This window comes from Dromiciops gliroides, chromosome 2 (genome assembly GCF_019393635.1).
Source record: "Dromiciops gliroides isolate mDroGli1 chromosome 2, mDroGli1.pri, whole genome shotgun sequence".
Classification (NCBI taxonomy): Eukaryota; Metazoa; Chordata; class Mammalia; order Microbiotheria; family Microbiotheriidae; genus Dromiciops; species Dromiciops gliroides.
The window spans coordinates 266,613,903-266,627,744 of NC_057862.1; the positions used below are offsets into that span (position 1 = coordinate 266,613,903).

At 37.5% G+C, this 13,842-nt stretch overlaps 1 protein-coding gene across 7 annotated transcripts in view; it reads right to left on the reverse strand.

Moving 5' to 3' along the window:
* Positions 1–13,842, reverse strand: part of TXNDC16 (thioredoxin domain containing 16) — a 169,287-nt gene that overhangs the window by 153,552 nt on the left and 1,893 nt on the right. Inside the window, exon 2 of one of the 7 annotated variants that reach the window (XM_043988160.1) lies at positions 6,439–6,479. The exons of the other annotated variants lie outside the window; for them this stretch is intronic. The gene's annotated coding sequence lies outside the window, so the exon portion shown is untranslated. The remainder of the gene's footprint in view (positions 1–6,438; positions 6,480–13,842) is intronic. 7 annotated transcript variants of the gene reach the window in all.

Genomic DNA, 13,842 nt, shown 5'->3' on the forward strand with positions numbered 1-13,842 from the left:
GAGAGCAGTTATAAAGAAAAAGAAAAACATTTCAGAAAAGTAATATAAATCTCAAATATCATTGTACTTAAAGGGATTAAATACCTCCTCAGAAGGTCTGATATTAGGTATTAATTTTTACTACACATGGAATAAAACTTATTAAAGTGTTCTCTCAACATGTGAGTATGAAACATACAGAAAAATCCATTTTATAGTTTTCTGAAAAATGGAGCAGTTGCTACTTATACTAATTTATAGAATCAATCAATATTAACATGCTATTTAATAAAATTTAGACAAAATAGGAAGATCATAGGACCCAAAGAAAATGAAATCTAGATCCTGGAACTGGCAGATCAAGAGTTGGAAGGGAACGCAGAGGCCAATAAAAACCAACTCCCTCATTTTACATAAAGAAACTGAGGTTCATCAATGCTTAAGTTCAAAAGGTGACAGGCTTTTAGACCACTCAAAGGAAACAGTGTATAAAAAAAGTATGAGTTTATGTAAGTACCACATAATTCAATTACTGGTTCTTCCATTTACTATCTATGTGACTGTGGACAGGTATAGAGGCTTTCCATATCTATGAAATAAGGGATTTGTACTACATAATCTCTGATATCCTTTTAAGTTCTAAATCCTATTTTTATAAAAGAATAAATTGAGGCCCAGGGAGTGGAAAGTTTCCTTGCCAAGACCACACACTGAATAGAGGTATATCTTGGCCTAGAACACAAATACCTGGACTTCTAGGCTACTGTTACTTTCCTGAACTTTTGTTGTATTGCTATCCTATTTGAGAAATTATAACAATCTAAGGGGAATCTAAGATTGAGGATCTCAAAGAAAACAATTCTTTAAAATAAGAATCAGTGAAAACTGGAATTGCCTAATCTCAAACTATATTTTAAAGCATTAATAATCAAAATTTACTTAAGCAATTAAGTAGTCTAGAGTTCAACAAAATAAATAACACAAAGTACTAGAATCACTCAACAAAAATTGTCAAGGAAACTAGAAAGCATTTTGGCAGTAAATAAGCTTTAATCAATATTTTAAACCATATACCAAAATAAACTCCAAAATGGTGTGATAATGTCACACTATAAAAAAGACTATAATGGGAAGCAGTACCTTTCAGATCTATGGTTAAAGGAAAATTATTAAATGAATATAAAATATACATGTTCTTAAAAGGTAAAATAAATTATTTCAAGTACATAAAATTTAGAAGCTTTTGCATAAAATCAATAAGTAGTTATTAAGTACCTATGTTAACCTGAATCCAATTTAACCTGTCTTGAGTTGCCATATTTTCCAGAAACACTGGACCTGGAGTATGCAGGAGATCTTGAACATGTCAATGACAGATCCCTCCTAGGTTGACATAATTTGTTATTTGCACCCCTAGCTGGACTCCCTGTCTATCGTTGGGAGTCAAACCAGCTACAAAGGCAGATGCCAGTCAGGGTACACAAGAATGAGAAACTGTGCAGCTAGAACCCTTGTTGATAAACAAACTATCATATCTTCATAGTCAAGCAGTTCCTACCTCCTTTTTGATCTTTCTTCTCCCATTCTCCTCCCCTTAGGGAGGGGATTGCCCTTTATTCTTCTCTGACTCAGTAGATAGGGGAAAAAGGAGGGGGAAGGGGCCCTGGAGGCTTGAACAGTGTGTCCTGCTTACAATGAGGTGAATAAATAAGGTGTTGTGAATGGTTCTTCCACAATTCCACCTAAAATCTCCTAAAAAGCCCATGAATATTAAACCTAATTGTATGAAATAAATTAATAATTCTTAGTAATGTCAGTTCTAAACTAATTTCATAGGAAACAATGAAGACATTTATCCAACATTTCTGAGAAATGATTTAAAATTTCTATAATTCAACCTATCAGCAACAGAGAGCATTAATGATTTTAGTGGGAAGGGTGGGGAAATGCAAACCTTTTATTATCTAAATAGTTTCCATTCTATTGAAATTTTCTAGACAGTTTAAGCAATTTGGAACTAGTACAATTCAAAAGCCCCTGTATCATATGAGAATGATTTAAGATGGAATTTAAGTTAGAAAATTTCCCTTTTTAATAGGAATATATCTATCTACTTTTCTATATTATATATGTGTGCATATATATGTATACACACATATGTATGTATGTATACATACGTGTATATATTCACTGCTGAAGCCTCAGACATAAGGTATATAATTCTCAAATCACTTAGTAGAGTATCTGAAACCTAATAAAAACTCTCTACAGCTTTTTAACACAGTATAACTGACTGACTAATGAACTGTTATGTTATTTTTCAGATTTTTTAAAATCCATTTTCCAGGGGTAGCTAGGTGGTGCAGTGGATAAAGCACTGGCCCTGGATTCAGGAGGACCTGAGTTCAAATTCAGCCTCAGACACTTGACACTTACTAGCTGTGTGACCCTGGGCAAGTCACTTAACCCTCACTATCCTGACCAAAATAAATTAAATTAAATTAAATCCATTTTCCACTAAAAAACCAAAATCTAATAAATTAATTGCAAATCATATTTAACCTATTAAATTTTCTTTGAAAGAGTGATGTACAAATCACTCTTTTTTTGTTTGTTTGTTTGTTTTTGGTTGGTTTGTTTTGCAGGCAATGGGGGCTAAGTGACTTGCCCAGGGTCACACAGCTAGTAAGTGTCAAGTGTCTGAGGCTGGATTTGAACTCAGGTCCTCCTGAATCGAGGGCCAGTGCTTTAACCACTGCGCCATCTAGCTGCCCCACAAGTCACTCTTACAGAAAGATAAAAAAGATATAAATAAAAAACATAGGGGCAGCTAAGTGGTGCAGTGGATAGAGCACTGGCCCTGGACTCAGGAGGACCTGAGTTCAAATCCAGCCTCAGACACTTAACACTTACTAGCTGTGTGACCCTGGGCAAGTCACTTAACCACAATTGCCTCACCAAAAAAAGAAAAAGAAAAAAATTTTCAAAAAGAAAAATAAGACACTTTCCACAATCAAGGAATTTACAAAGCAAAATGTAATTAAGTGCCATCAAAGTGCTAGGGGAATTAAAAATCATGAAGACCTGAAATTAGAGTGATGGCAGTGGGAATAAAAAGAAAGGGAGAAATGTAAGAAACCTTATGGTGGCATAATAATCAGGACTTGGCAACTGTTCTCAAGTAAAGTAGAAGGCAAAGGAAAGAATCAGAGATGTATAAAGAAGAGCAGTGGGAGTCACTAATATTAAGGAGTCCCCTGAATTGTCTTTTTGAGTTACCATATTTTCCAGAAACACTGGACCATGTTGGAGGTTCTGAATCTGTCAAGAATGAAGCCCTCCTCCCCACCCCCTACAACTGACATAATTTGTTGTTTGCACCCCAGACTGGACTCCCTGTGCATCCTTGGGAGTCAAGACACATGCCAGCCAGTCTGTGCCAGGCTGAGAAATTCGCTTGGGCATCTAGGACCTGTAGATATTCGGACCCTCCTACCTTCATAGTCTAGCAGTCCCCAAGGGAAAAGAATGGCTTTTGACACAGCCTTCTCCATCAGGAGGGGTTTTGTCCTTTTCCCACCTTTACTGCAACCTTTCCCCTCTCCCTTGTCACATCTCTTCCTGCTATCGCCTTCATTCTTTCTCCAGCTGTCGTAAATATACAAATTTTTGTATGGATTGTGAACTCTTTCACTTCCATATGCATGTTCATTTCCTTTGTAATGAGCCTGGCATTCACAAGTTTTGTGACATTGTGATCGCCTGTTGACAAATGGTGGCAGCAGTGGGCTATTACGAGAGAAAGTAACTCGGACTGGCCAAAGGCTTCAGATGCTGCATGAGGTTTCTTTTCTACATCTGTATCAGATTTCTGGCTTGGGGAGTTTCACTTCTCCATTCATATCTCAGACTCCCCTCTCTTTGGGCTGAGCTCCTAAATTACAAGAGAAAGCAGGTTGTACGTGGTTAAGGGGACAAAGGTAAGGCCATGTTTGTTTAAGGGTATCCCAGCCAATGCAGGTTTGAAAATCTGATTTGGATAAGTGTGCTGAATGATGGATAAAGGTGTTTCTAACTAGGACAGGAATCAATTTAGTGGTCCCTAGCTGGAAGACTCGACCAAAGAGAGCTTTGGGAGGAGCTCTGTTACAGGTTATTTGGTCTTTGGGGCAACTGAAGGGGGCTGGAGTTTTGGCCCCAGTGACCAAATGTAATACAGTCAAAGGGGGCACATTAAAATTAAGTGCCCTGGTTCCCCTGGGTACCTGACTGAATAAAAAAAAAAAATAAGATACACAGACATATAATTGGAAATACAAAAATTTAGGGTTGTTTGTTATTGCGGTTGTGGTTTCTGTACGTGCATGTGTTCCCAGTGTATGAGATGATTATGGATTTGAGTCAGATTAAACTCTGAGGATGGGGTCTGAAAGGTACCCAGCCCCGCCCCAGTATAGTTAGTTTAAAAGTTTATTGCTTGTCAAATTCTCACTGTCTCCTTTAAGTTTTATTGCCAATTAACAGTATTTTTACTTCTGCTCAGTCTCCCCACTTGTCAGCTACATCTTAGTTTTATCTGGAATCCATCATGTGTCAGAACCCCAGTCCCTGTTGAGTGGGTCGGGGAGTTTGCCCACCAATTCAATACTCGGGACTCAGGAAGAAAGGACAAGGCTCAGCACAGGATGCGGCAATTAAGTTGAGACCAGATGTTAAGTGACATGTCTCTTTTTCTCAGAGCAGAATCCCCTTGACCCTAGGTTCCCAACAATGGATTATTCTTTTATTCTTTATTTTATTTCTTTGATTTCCCAACATAGCCAAAGATAAATTTTAACCCTGTCATCCTTCTAAAACTAACACAACTGCAAAACAATGCTGAAACACCTGAGTGACTCTTCCTGTTATTCAAGTTGAATATCTTTAGAGATAGGGACTGGAAGAGGGGAGTCAGTGGGAACTGTGAGATCTGAAACATCTGACTGTCACTCCCCCATTCCCTCTTCCTTCGGTTTGACCTTGTTCCCCCTCCCCTTTTCCCCCTTGTTCCTGGAACACGTATGCATGTCTCCATACATTGATCACGAGCTAAACACGCACCCTGGGTGAGACAGGATTGGATGTTAGCTTGTGAGCTCGCCCTAGTGTGCGTGGGGACTTCCCCTATAAAAGGTCAAGGCATGTATTAGCTATTGCGACTCAGGCATTGAGTTTGCCCATTCCCGTGGGAATGTAATAAATCTGTTTCTGCTTGACTTGGTGGTCTCCTAAAGTTATTTGGGTAAACTGAGGCAGTTTGCCCCAAACATCAGGGAGAATAAAGGGTTCAAAGATGGCTTTAATCCCCTTAGGCCAAAATTTATAACTATATGGCCTAGAAACCTGCAGGTATCTATGTGATTGGAGATGTGAATTTTAACCTAATTTGTAGATCTAAAGCCTAGGCTAGCAAGGGATTTTCAGCACTGCTAAGTTGTTGGTCTGTGTTTCTTGTATGTGTGTTTATATGTCTCCCTGTGCCTTAATAAGTAATCCATTTTGAGAAAGATTTTGTTCCCTTCTTTTGCATTTCTGAACTATGGCCAAGTTCTTTCTATCACCCACCATCCCTGGAATGACTGGTTTACTATTTTATAGCTGGGGAAGGTCATTTCACTTTTCCTAGAGAGAGGTTTGGGGACTGTGTCAATGAAAGTTTCAAAGTTTGCACTTCAGAACTGGACTGGCATTTAACCCATTTCTGGCTCACGAGAAAGGGGAAAGGTGGGGGGGGGGACGCAACTTAAAAAGTAATTGAGTTTGATTGGTATGTCTAGTTTGATATTTAAGGAATCATACAAGTTAAAATTAAGTAGTGATCAATGTAAATAAATGTAACTTTATGAAATGCCACATGTACTTTGAAACTGGAAATCTTGGTATAAATTATATGAGACTCCTATTCATTTTGTCATAGATTTATGTATTTGAATCTCAGTAAATGTCTTGCATCTTTTCCATACAAAAGGAACTTGTTTATATAGAAGTAATATGAAAATGTTTCATTGCCACTTTTGTGAATAATATATCAGAATTTGACTATTGAATAAACAAAGTTCTGTAAACTTTTAAAGATTTTTCTAAGTGCTAAAAAAATCTTAAAGGATTTTGATGATTTCATTTCTTAGTGAATAACAGAAATGTTAATAATTCAACAGTTTAAATGTTATAGGCATATTAATAGCCAACATTTGCACATTAAGAATGAAATTCTTAATCATTAGTTTTGTTTACTACCACAAAAATTTTAAGGAGAATTTAAGGAGTGAACAAAGTAATGGATGGCTTAAGATGAGGAAGGCATGGATCTTTTTATGAAAGACAGTTTAGGGGGCAGCTAGGTGACACAGTGGATAAAGCACCAGCCCTGGTTTCAGGAGGACCTGAGTTCAAATCTGACCTCAGACACTTGACACTTACTAGCTGTGTGATGCTGGGAAAGTCACTTAACCCTCACTGCCCTGCAAAAAAAAAAAAAGAAAGAAAGTTTAAAGGAGAGATTAATAAAATTGGAAGTAAGAAAAACTATAGAATTAATAAAACTAAGAGCTGGTTTTATGAAAAAAAAACATAGAATAGATAAACCTTTGGTTAATTTAAATAAAAAAAGAAAACCAAATTACCAGTACCAAAAATGAAAAGGGTGAATTCACCACCAATGAAGAGGAAATTAAAGCAATAATTAGGAGCTCTATTGCCCAACTATATGCCAATAAATTTGACAATTTAAATGAAATGGATAAATATTTACATAAATATAAATTGTCCAGATTAACAAAAGAGCCCATTTTAGAAAAAGAAATTGAATAAGCTATCAATGAACTCCCATAGAAAAAAATCTCCAAGGCCCAATGAGTTAACAAGTAAATTCTACCAAACATTTAAAGAACAATTAATTCCAATACTAAACAAACTATTTGGAAAAATAGGTGAAGAAGGGATCCTACCAAATTCCTTTTATGAAACAAATATGCTGTTGATACATAAACCAGGAAGAACAAAAACAGAGAAAATTAAAGATCAATTTCCCTAATGAATATTGATGCAAAATTTCTAAACAGAATATTAGCATAGATTATAGCAATTTATCACCAGGATAATACACTGACCACAGAAAGCAACTGAAGGTAAGTGAAATTTAATGATACTACTGTGGTTTAAATCAATTGTTTAGGTAAATTAGAAACACTGTAAAACTTGAGTTGAAATCAATTGGTTAGTGAAATAAGTCCAAATTGTATAAATAAGGCTATTATTGAAAATATAATTAAACAATTTTTTTAAAAGACAGATATAAAAGTAAATGAAGCACATGCATACCTTAACAGAGGGTGCTCAGGTTAGAAAAGATCAAATTAAAATGAGCATATAGCTTATAAAAGAACAAAATACTGAAATTTGGGGAGGGAAAAGCAGAACTGCAAATTATTTCTCAATATCTGTGACATTCCTGTGCCATAGCTGGGCTTTGGCCAATCCCCTTGCGCATTGCCAAAATAGCTGGATGAACTTTTTTCTGACAAAAAAGTTGTTAACTTTGAGGAAATAGAGGATTTCTTTTCCAAAGTTATCCTGCTTACTGAAATCTGTGACACCTTACAATGAAGAACTTCTTGTGCTGAGTTGTTTTTGAGTCTGCCTAACGCTTAAAAAAAATAAACAAATAAGCAACTTATGTGATTATAACCAATTCTTATTGCCCAAAATCTTTTAAATCAACTGGGTATGAACTGTGCATTTGTAACCACTAGAGAACCAAAAGAGGGTTTACTAGAGTTATTAAGCAAATAGAAAAAAGGAAGAATAGAGCTGAATAAAGAAATAAGAAAAGTTAAGAATGAGTTGAAGAGTAAAGAAAGCTGGAGTCTGTTTGCATGAACAGCATAAATTCAGGGTTTCAAAGTAAGAAAAAAGACCATATTTGAACTCTTCTCAGAGCCCTAAAGACAGAGAGTGAGTTTAGTTTCAAGCCCCACAACTTTGTTGCCCAAACTTCCCAGTAGGGAGTTCCTGGCATACAAAGCTCTGGGAAGCCAAGGCCCCTGGGACTTAGGCCCGACGAGGGCTTTGAACGGGGCCTCCACTTTGTGGGAACCTGGCTAAACTGGGAATTCACCTTGAGGCACCTGAGGTGATTCCCAAGTGACCCCGATGTTCATACCCCCACTTAAGTTTTATTTCTTGAAAAGTTATGTATGTTTATGTCTGTTAACACAGCACTGTTCTAGTGAGGAATGGGCATTCTTGCCTAGAATAAGGTTAAGGACTAGTGTCGCAATCTGATTGGTTGACTGGTACAATCTGATTAGTTGTTAACAGGGCAGTCTGATTGGTTGATTGATACCATCTGATTGGTCATTACAATTACTATATATGGGAGGTTGGTATTATATGCTGTGATTGGTTGTTTCTGTAATGTATGTAAATGGAACTGTGATGTAATTCGTCTAGAGAGACCCTTGGTTGGTATAAAGCACAGGTGCAGGACCTTACTTTAGTGCACTCTCCAGCACATTCAGAAGAATGCCCAACTTTGTGAAGATGAATAAAGAAGCCTTCATCCACCCTCTGCTGCCTGCTTAGAATCTTTGAGCTGTGAGCTGCTAGCAACACTTGAGCTGCAAAATACTATTTGAGCTGTTAGCTGCATTTCTAACAAAAGTAAAGGGTTTTGGAGTTTTGACAAGGATATTTCAGAGAGGGTCTTGATCCCAGTGAAATTAGAAAAGATACAGGTATTTTTTAAAGCATTGCCCCTTTGACAGTTGCTGCCTGTCTTCCTTCCCCAAATGATATAAGACTGCAAAATAAGTTTCATAAAATATATAATAATTAACATTGATAGAGAATGGATTATTTCTTCACTCTGGTTTAGTCATACTATAGGATTAGTAATTTAGAAAATTTAAAGGAACTGATTTGTGTCTTTGGATAATTCAAAGAAAAAAAACTAGTAATGGGGAGTTGGGAGTATCACCATGAAATTTTTTTTTAATATAATCCAACTAAAAATAATGGAACCTTGTGCAAAATGAAGTTTAGTTATTGCCACTAGTCAATATAAATAAAAATTTATTGGATTGAAAATATGGTAATGGTAGTAAATTAGAGAATTTAATCAGCCCTTCTATGTACAAAGAGGATAAAAAATATTTGCACCTATCTCCCAGGGCTGTTGGGAGAAACACTTAGTTGTAAAGTACTTAACACAGTGCCTGGCTTGTGTAAAGGACTTCTGTTCAGACTGTAGCAATTCGACTGAACAAAATGCTATCCTATTTACAATTACTTTTTCTAATTAGCATGGAATGTTAACAAATTGAGAAAGACTAAACATTTTAAAGTATTACTGGAAAAAGGCTTAAGCAACTTTCAGGACAAAGAAAATGTCTGGCACAGGAAGCACATTGATTACTATAATTAGCATGAAAATGCCTGGGGTAATAACATAGATAACTTTCTATGAAGAGATAAATTTGAAAGGTATTTATAACTAAATTATTATCACCTGATTGAGTTAAAACAATATGATTTTATAGAGTATATTTTCTTTTTTAAAAACTAGAAAATAATAATAATAGTAAATGACTTAATGTTGGGAGAAAAAAACATGGTAAATCCTCTTATAGGATCTTTGTGAGGTTCCTGAGGATGAGCCCAGCTGACAGGGTTTTGTGAAATCTGCAGCACTGGCATTTGAGGAACTAGGGGCATCTCCCACCCAAAGTAGAGAAATGAAACCTTTGAATAATAAGTGGGTGTCATTTTGGATTCATTTCCCAACTCACATACTTGTTTCTTTTTTTTTTTTTTTTGGTGAGGCAATTGGGGTTAAGTGACTTGCCCAGGGTCACACAGCTAGTAAGTGTTAAGTGTCTGAGGCCAGATTTGAACTCAGGTCCTCCTGAATCCAGGGCTGGTGCTCTATCCACTGCGCCGCCTAGCTGCCCCATACTTGTTTCTTTTAATGCTATTATTTTTAACCAACTATTCATTGTGTGAAGAATTGGAAACAGCAGTACAATGCTAAACAAGTCTCTTGGGTCTGAGTGACTAAGGAAGATAAGCCACTCCTTCCCAGAACTTCTATCATCAAGTATACTTTTTTAGTTCATGGGGGGAAACACAGTCTATTAACTGATAATAAATTCAATTAAGCAAGAGTGAGTTTCTCCAGATACCACCCTAGTAGCAACTTACATAACAGCCACTTGGCCAACTTGTGTAGTTTTTAGTCAAGCTTGCATTTCAAGTTACATTCACTAGTGGCCATCTAGTAGCTTGAGCACTTACAGAAAAAGATCACTATTGTGCCCAAGTCTGTCTTTGACGAAGGTCAAACTATTCCCTAGTTCTAAAGCCACAGCTCACTCTGATACCAAAGTTTCACCAGGAAACTGTGCCCAGACATGATCCACTTATCTACATATGGACTCTGATGGGGGTCTCATCTCATTGTAATCTAGAAATATTCTCCTTATGATTTTATTTGCAGACTATAGAGTGAATAGAGGAAATTTGCAAATAGTTTTTTTTTTAATTCTAAATGAAATTTTGAGGGTAATATATGAGAAAAACAATTACAGCCCTAAGCTCTAATTAGTAAAATTTTGCTGTTTGAGGAAGAGTCTCCTGGGATTTTAACTTGCTGCTATTTTAAGTCTTGAATCCAGGTATAAGTTTCTGATCCCAAATAAGGCTACAGGTTCATCATTCAAGGCAAATGCCATGTGCCCCTGCAGTCTGAGGTCCGCCACAGGTGGATGTCTGTCCCTAGAAAAGTCGAGAGAACAACCTTGACCTATTCCCATCCTGGTAAATAAGACATTTTCCCACCTGGTTAATTTTGAGGCTGGCTGTGACATCCTGTCTTACAAATTGGCTGCCTATGATTTATGCCTGAAATCAAACAGAACTAATGCTGCTATATCTCTTCCTTTATCCTCACATAGCAAATTCCATTTTTAAGGGCAAGTGAAGATGAACCCTACTGGTGATTTTTTGCTATAGTCATCTAGATCTGTTTGTGATATCTGCAGAGATGTTGCCTCTAATCACCATAATGGGGTGGCTGTTTGTCAAAACTGCTTGAATTGTTTTCATAAACAGAAAAGATTTCCAGAACTTATATGTACGAAAAACAATGCTTGTGCTGCTGCCCTTGAACAAATGTCCTATGGTCCCCCCCATTTACATATCTTGTAGGACATATTTTATTAAGAGGTACCTATCCTTCTTGGTTCTCAGTTAGAGAGTCATCTCAGACATTTAATATATTATGAGTTAGTGTTTAATCAAATGGAACTGTGAGAAAATAATTATTAATAATGTATTTTGGGGAGGACCTTTTTTCTCTTCACCCCAACTTCAGAAAGTTTAGTTCAGGAACTTTAGCTAATCTCTTTCAGAGGCAGCCCAAAGGTAAAATAGAGATAAGACTCTTTCACTAGCTCAGCAAAGTAAGGACTTTAAAACCACACCTATTTGGATGTGCCTTTGCCTTCAGGGGTCTGTCTCCCATTAGACCTCAAAGTCTAGTATCATCACAGTAGAGCTCATTTTAATATTGACCACCCTCAGGTCATGTCAACCAATGGAACTGAATGATGCTAGCCAATAAGCTTTTATCAGTATGTAAGTGCTATTCAGACCACAGGTGAATGCCATTCTTGGCTCCAAAGGCTGTCCGAATGATGAGTGCTCTCCTCTTAGGATAAAATAGGTAATGTAGAGACAAAATGGTGCTGGAGGTCTTTCTGCTGGTGTTAAATGCCATTCGGGCAAATCTTTACTAACATTTAATGTGCTTTAATAATAAATACGTACTGCCTAAAATGGGTGCATTTTTCTAAAATATTGTTACTTATAAATTAATGGCAATTGCCACCATGATCAAGGAAAGAGCTTTGACATCATCTTCCAAGATATTTTCAGGGAAAATTGCCCTGATATTCTAGAAGCAGAAGGTACAATAGAAATTGAAAGAATCCACCAATCACCTCCTGAAAGAGATCCCAAAATGAAAACTTCCAGAGCTCCCAGGTCAAGGAGAAAATATTTCAAGCAGCAAGAAAGGAACAATTCAAGTACTGTGGAGCTACAGTCAGGATAACACAAGATCTGGCAGCTTCTACCTTAAAGGATCAGAGGGCATGGAATATGGTACTCCAGAGGGCTAAGAAATTGGGATTACTACTGTGGTAAAAAGTTTTAACAGTCGGTTAGATAACGGAGAGATGCCAGTTTTGGGGTTTTTTTAGGACCACCCTTTTGGGGAGGAGACCAACAGCATTGCCTGCTGAGCACTCGACTTCTGACTTCCGGGGTGCGAGCTTAAAAGGCAAGGAGAGAACGGAAGTGGGAGCTTTTTCCTGCTCTGCTGGTCTCCTGGCTGCGCTGCATAGACAGACGCGGACTGGAGTTTGACTCGGCCCGGCTCTCAGTTAACAGCACGTGCTTGACTCGGTCTCTCTCCCCAAAAGTGGCCTTGGGTTTTGGTGAGTTTTATACAGAATGTAGACTAAGCCTAGACTTAAGACGATTTGTATTGTATTTCTACTTTCCTATCCTAATCAACATCACCTTGTGACTACCATACAATAAAGGCTCTATCTAGAAAACCAGAAGCTTCTTCCATTTACTAGTCTGGGAGATAAATTAAGGGAAAGGTTAAGTAAGGGAGACTTATGATCTAATATCCAATTTTAATCTCACACTACCAAAAATTACCTATCCAGCAAAACTGAGTATAATCTTTCTTTTTTTAACCCTCAATGAGGGTTAAATGACTTGCCCAAGGTCACACAGCTAGTAAGTGTTAAGTGTCTGAGGCTGGATTTGAACTCAGGTCCTCCTGACTCCAGGGCCAGTTGCTCTATCCACTGCACCACCTAGCTGACCCAAGTATAATCTTTCAGGAGAAAAAATGGGACTTAAATGAAAAAGAGGACTTTCAGGTATATGTAATGAAAAGACCTGAACTGAATAGAAAATTTCTCTTTCAAATACAAGACCCTAGAGAAGAATAAAAAGGTAAACAGGAAAAAGAAATCATGAGGGAGGTTAAAAGGTTAAACTGTTTACATTCCTACATGGGGATAAGAACTTTCTCAGTATTAGGGCAGATAAGAATAAGAATAAATTTAGACAGAGGGCACAGGTGGGAATTAATTAAGAAGGGTTGATATCTTTAAAGCATTTATTTTTAGTTTATCATTTTTCTTTTTGTGGGGCAGTCAGGGTTGGGGTAGCATGCCTAGAGTCAAGCAGCTGGTGAATGTCTTGTGTCTGAGGCTGGATTTGGGCTCGGGTACTCCTGGGTCCAGGGTGGGTGCTTTGTCCACTGTGTCACCTAGCTGCCCCATGATGGCATCTTTAAAATAAAATTATGGGGTGAGAGGATTGCACTGGGAGAAAGGGAAGGGGAAGGGAGAGGTAGAATGGGGTGGTAAAGTATCTCACATAAAAGAAGCAAGAAAAAGCTTATAGAGTGGAGGGGAAGATGGGGCAGGAGCCAGGGAGTGAATGAGTCTTATTCTCATCAGAATTGGCTCAAAGAGGGAATAACATACACACTCAAGTGGTTATAGGAATATATCTTACCCTTCAGGGAAGTGGGAGGGGTGAAGGAAGGGAGGGCAGATTGGGGGAGGGGCAGTCTGAAGCAAAACACTTTTGAGAATGGAAAGGGTAAAAGAAGATAGAAAATAGAGTAAATATCATGGGGAGTGAATAGTATGGAGGGAAACACAGTTAGCGATAGTAACTGGGGGAAAAAATTGAAGCAGAGGCAAGAGCAATTTGGTAAGATGATGATAATGTGAT